Source organism: Arachis stenosperma, chromosome 9 (assembly GCF_014773155.1).
Source record: "Arachis stenosperma cultivar V10309 chromosome 9, arast.V10309.gnm1.PFL2, whole genome shotgun sequence".
NCBI lineage: Eukaryota > Viridiplantae > Streptophyta > Magnoliopsida > Fabales > Fabaceae > Arachis > Arachis stenosperma.
In genome coordinates this window covers 129,532,714-129,538,612 of record NC_080385.1, presented here as the reverse complement: position 1 = coordinate 129,538,612, position 5,899 = coordinate 129,532,714, and the positions used below count along the sequence as shown (strand labels likewise).

General features: G+C 33.0%; 1 long non-coding RNA gene across 1 annotated transcript; it reads right to left on the bottom strand.

The window, feature by feature from the left end:
* Window positions 1-433: 433 nt before the first annotated feature.
* On the bottom strand, window positions 434-4,883 carry LOC130947287 (uncharacterized). The gene is made up of 3 exons (XR_009072623.1): window positions 4,224-4,883; window positions 4,012-4,107; window positions 434-3,888 (listed from the first exon to the last, which is right to left on the bottom strand). It is a non-coding gene; the product is annotated as an uncharacterized LOC130947287 (long non-coding RNA).
* Between the last annotated feature and the right edge of the window lie 1,016 nt (window positions 4,884-5,899).

The window sequence follows — 5,899 nt, the reverse complement described above, 5'->3', positions numbered from 1 at the left end:
TTTCTTCAATGGAATCCGAAATAAAAACCTTAGAACGAGATTATAAAAACTGGTATGTTGCACCAAAATAAGTTTGAAGTTTACTCAAAGGAATACAAACTTTGATAAAGAAGAATAAGTAACCAAAATGGTGTTTCACAAAAACTTGGAGAAACATTTGAAATTATAAGTAAGCAAGGATGTACAAAAACAAGATGTACCGAAAGGGAAAATCAAGTTGTAACCCTATGAAGGAATGAATTCACTTTTTCAAAAGAATTACTAGAAGTTTTAATAAGGTATTGTGTCAAAACAACCCAATTTAAAATAAATTATATGAAGTTTGTCAAATAGAGATTAACTAGAAAAGAAGCAAAAATCTCTTATCAAAAATCTTAGAGTACATAATCAAATAAAGACATATATAAAAATTTGAGTAAATATTGGAGGAGAATCAAATTATGTTCAAGAAAGGAAGCTAATGTAAAGTGTTCCTATATAGTTAATAAAATATTAGATAGTACCTTTAAAAATAAGTATGTTTTCAGCTACATAAAGGATTTATTCATTTCTTGTAGGAAAGTACATGTAAGATCAGAGGTGGTCATATCCAGAATTCAAAGAATGGTTGCAGACAAGATCAGATAAATAATAGAAAAAAGATCAAATCAAAACTCTTTTCAATGAAGGTTCCGAAACGAGAACTTCAGAAGATTACTACTAGAATTGTTATTTCGTATCAAGGCAAACTCAAAATTTTTACCAAGGGGATTACTTTGTTCATTTAGAGGAACACAGGATCAAAGATTGTAATTTGGGCTGAATAAGCATAAGTTATAGAAGGCGAAGCAGAAGAACCAAATCGCACAATTAGCTTGCTACAAATTGTAACTCTCACGATTTCAAATCACTTAAGTATTAAGAATTATGTATTACGCCAAAACATATTTAAGATCAAATAAAAGGGTACATAATTTATGAAGAAATGCATAAATAATGATAATGATAGGTAATCAAATCAAGTTCCAAAAAAAATATTGAAACAAGGAGCGAAAAAGATGATAAATCGAAGAATAAGCAACACGCGTATCATGTGGCATGATCAAAGCACATATCTTCGGTGTAAACTAATCAAGGAATAACATCTAATGTTTTTCAAAAAATTAAAGACCATTGTCATGCGAAACAAGTTCAAAACCAGCTCGAAAGAAAAACTCATGATTCGTGAAGAGAAATATGAGCAACATCAAGGATAAAGGTTCCAAATGATTTCAAGTGAATAATCAGAATTAAGATCAAGCAAATATATATATATATATATATATATATATTTAGGAATGAATATGTGTGGTCGGGAAGAGAGTCGATTCATATTCTAAAAGGGAAGATCTAAGGGAAGGAATTCCAACATAACCAATAAAAGAGAAAACAGTATACTAAGCTATGCATCACAAACAAGATTATATGTCAAAACAGGACTAACATAAAAAAAAATTAATTTCTAACGCTTCGAAAACCCATGAACCACATCATTTATTAATTCTACTTTGTCCATGATAACCCACTAACTTTACCGTACACATAAACCATCAACATTAAGCTGGCCAAACTTAATATCAACAGATATGCAATGGCAAGCTAACAGCGTTAATCAAAAGACAGTCATATGCATAAAACTCTAATTCTCGTCATTCGGACAAGACCTATAACATGACAAACACTCAGAGTGTGCAATGAAGCATAGTCAGTTAATTTCCAAGGCTTTAATCAAGATAAACTGCTCGGATACCATAATGTAACACCCTAACCATCAAAATGTCACGCTTCCGGCTGCGCCACTCTGATAGCTCGGGTATTACAACCACTCTTGCAATATTTTAATACTAAAATATGAGCCTGTTTAAAACTTAAGTCGTGTTACTACCCAAAAGACTTTCTAAAGATATCATACATCCATACAAATATGAATACTTACAAAGGATATATATATATATATATATATTAATAGCTTTACAAGCATTACATAATCAAATCCCTATCCCTCTTATAAAAACTCGTAAAGATAAAGGCGAGGGAAAAAGTAACTATTAACTAAAACAATAACATCGAGTCAACAAAACACAATAAAGCTCTTCATAAGTCTCGCCACCCGTCTCCTAAAAAGATAAAGCTGTAAGGGGATGAGAACCTAACCACACGGTCTCACCACGGAGTTTTAGAATTGTCATAAGAAGATATTTAATAAGAAAACTGTTTTCAAGCTCAGTGATTATCATTGTCTTATGAATCCTTTTAAAAACCAATAGCTAATCATTCAAAACCTTTTCAATGAAACAATGTTTAACTTTTCAGAAATCCAAAATCTTTCTTTTCTTATAAGAAAATCTCAATCAAAAACCAACCACGCAATCAATCAACACAAACATCAATTCAGCACCAAAGTTCATTCTCAAATGTAGCACATCGGGACAAACATAGGCAAGACAGACAAGGAAAGCACAAGTTTAGATAGCAGTTACAGCAAATAGTTCAGGTAGCAGTTAAGAACAGTTTAACAATTAGGCAAGCCAAAACAAGGTAAAACCCAAGCAAAGCATACAAATGAATATGATGCATGCCTGTCCTATGGCTGATGAGGCTCATGTGTTAGTTATCCAGCCAACCCGACATGTCTGAAAATACTTAGACTGTCTCCCGACGTGCATCCCCAAGAGTCTCTATATAGTTTTTCTCAATTAATCAATATTTCTCAATAGGGATTACATTCCCGGGAATTTATATAGTGCCCGGTCACATTTACGTCGTAGGGTCAACAGAGTATTGAGTTTTCAACCTGGAGCAAGTGGTGGCAAGCTACTGCGTTTATCCAGGGAAACTCGTATCTCAGATAATTCAATTTCACAAGCCATGTAAATAGTTCATTCAACATTCATCAATGTCTAAGTCATTCTCAACATTATCATCATTCATCAATCTATATCTCATTTCCAAATTCATTCAAAATCATATTTCAAAGAAAATCCTCATGATCCTTCTTTCCATTCCGTTCATTAACAATTCCCTATCCAAAACATAACTCTTCCTTTGATAAATAAAGTAATCTTAAACCATATAATGCTTAAAATTAAACCTTTTAAAATAACTACTTCAAATGAAACTTCTAATTTTATAAAATTTTGGCAGCATCTCCTCTAAAACTCGGATTCTGCCACCCTTTTCGTGTCCCAACAAAACTATTTCTCAAACTCCTTTCAGTTTAATTTGAAAATCATATCAATTTCAATATTTCAGACAATTTTCAATTTAAACTCATTTTTCAACAAATCAAGCTCATTTCCAATATTATAATCCTTTCCAGATCTCAATTCATTTCCAACAAAGCCAACTAACATTTACTTTAACCCTTTCCAATGGTTTCAAATCCGAGTCATTCACAAACCTCAAGCCATTTTCCAAACTCAAATTAATTCTAACATCGAATCATTTTCGACTTCTCAAATTATACTTGATAAACATTCAAATCAGATTTTCAAATTAATCTTTCACTCAATATCTCGATACAACTTAGTATTCAGAAATAGCCACAGTCAAGTAAGCAATCACATTCATTCAAGGCAATTTAGTTCGATTCATAAGACTCCATAATCACCAAAAATATTTATTTGCTTAAATATCAATTTATAACAATTCTTAAGAATAAAAATGAGTTTAATGAAAATGCCCCTACCTCGATGTAGCAATTAAAAGAAACCAAAGCCAGAATTATGGCGAGACAGCAGGCTGGACTGCACCCTCAACATCGCAGCCTCATTATTCTACCATAAACCAACAATGGTGGCAGCAACAACCTACTACAGAACCAGTCATAGCTTCAACAGTCCCAAGGCAGCACCAATGTAAATACTTGACCTAATTGTAACAGAAAATGGGAGCCAAAAGGGTTGAGATAAAATAAAGACATATACTACCAGAATTAGAACAAGTACATGGCAGAGGAACGAAACAAAATCAAAGCAAGGATCAGAGTGTTACGGTTTCAAAAATTGGAGAAATTGGAATCAGAACAAGGAGGATGATGTTGGCCAAGTTGAAATATGGTGGCGGCATCTTGTTTTCTCTTATGGCAAGCTGACAATTCCAACAAATACAGTAAGGCCAGGAACATCAGAAACAAACAAAGCATTGTTACAAAGAAAATAAGGTTCAAAGGTAGTGATTATGGTAGCTAGGCACAATTAACTCACCAAGAACGACGACGGCGCCCAAGAATTCCGGCAGCGACGACAACCCCCTTCTCTTCCTCAGCCGTGTTCTGTCTCATCACTCTTCTTCCTCTCACGTACAGTGGGAGTAGCATGGACCAAGGTTCGGTGGTGGGGACAACCTCGACAGCGGTGAAACGCGGTGGCTGTGGAAGCTCCGCGACGGTGGTAGGGCGCGACGTAGGCGGCGACGAAGGTAGCTTCCTCTTCTTCCCGTCACGATTCCCTTCACAAATCCCCATTTTAGTGACAGCGACGGCCTCAACAACGACTGGCGCAAGGCAACGGCGACGTGGACAGTCTCAGACAACGATGATGGCCAGCACAACAATGGCCACCTTTCCGCGGCGGTGGCGGCACAACTGGCAGCACGAATCTCTTCTTCCTCCTCGCGTCTCTCTCTCTGCCCGATCTCTCTCCCCTTCTCGTGCATGACAGCGGCTCGTGAACGGACTAGGGCTCCTCGCACAGCAGCTCTTCGGAACCATGGCGGCAGCGTGATAACGGCAAAGTGGAAGCGCGGCTTTCCCTCTCTTCTTCCCTCTCTGTTCTATGTTCCTTTCCCTTTTTCTCCTGTTTCTTTCCTTATTTCTTTCTAAAAGGGATGGAGGTTAGGTCAAGGGGGTGGCGGCGTGGAGTGGGGGTGAGATGGGGTTAGGTTATGTTGAGGTAGGATAGTAAATTAGAGTTTTTGATTGGGAATTTTTGGATTTGATTTAGGGCAAATTGGGGTTTGTTTAATTGTTAATAAAATTAAGAGATATTATATTAAATTAAATTCTAAATTAATCCTTTAAAATTATTTTAAAAATATTATTTAATTATCAATTTGTTAATTGGCTTTTAATTAAATATTCTAATTTAAAATATAAGATAATATAATTACTAATTAATTTTCTTTGTTTATAAGAATTAAAGTATTAAATTCCAGAATCTAAATTATTTAAACAAAATCATATAAAATTCTTATTATTTTACATTTGCTAAATTTTATGATTTAAATATAGAAAATAATTCAATAATTATAAAGTCAGATAAAACCTTAAATTATTTTAAACTCAATTAATCAAAATTTGCTTTAATTATCTTTAATAAAATAATTTTTGAGATTAAAGTACCTAATGAATAAATAAATCAAAATTAACTCTTAATAAGATTTTCTAAAATTTCTAGGTCTTACATACTTTCTTCTAAAGTTTTTTCTTGAATTTTTATTAAATTTTTTCCTTCTATTTTTAATAATCTATAATCCATACTAATATTTTGTTGTTTTAATTCTAAAATTTTCTTTTTTAAAATTTTTATTTCTTTTTGTAGTGAGTTAAGAGAGATTTCTTCTTGTGATTTTTTAAAACGATTATAAATTTCTTTCATTTCTATTGGTTTTATTTTATCTTTACTTTTTTCTTCTTTTTTAATCAGTTCTATTAGCTTATTTATAAATTCATCTCTTAGAGATGTATTCTCTAGTTTATCAATTATATTTATTAAAGTAGAAGTTTGTTCTTTTGTTAAAACATTTATAATTTATACACAATCTCTACAATTATATAACCATATTCCTAAATAGTTATTCATTTTTCGCTATTCTTATCCATGGTTTCTTCTTTTGATGATATGAAATCTATTTGTTGTATAAAATTATCAGACTCAGAAGA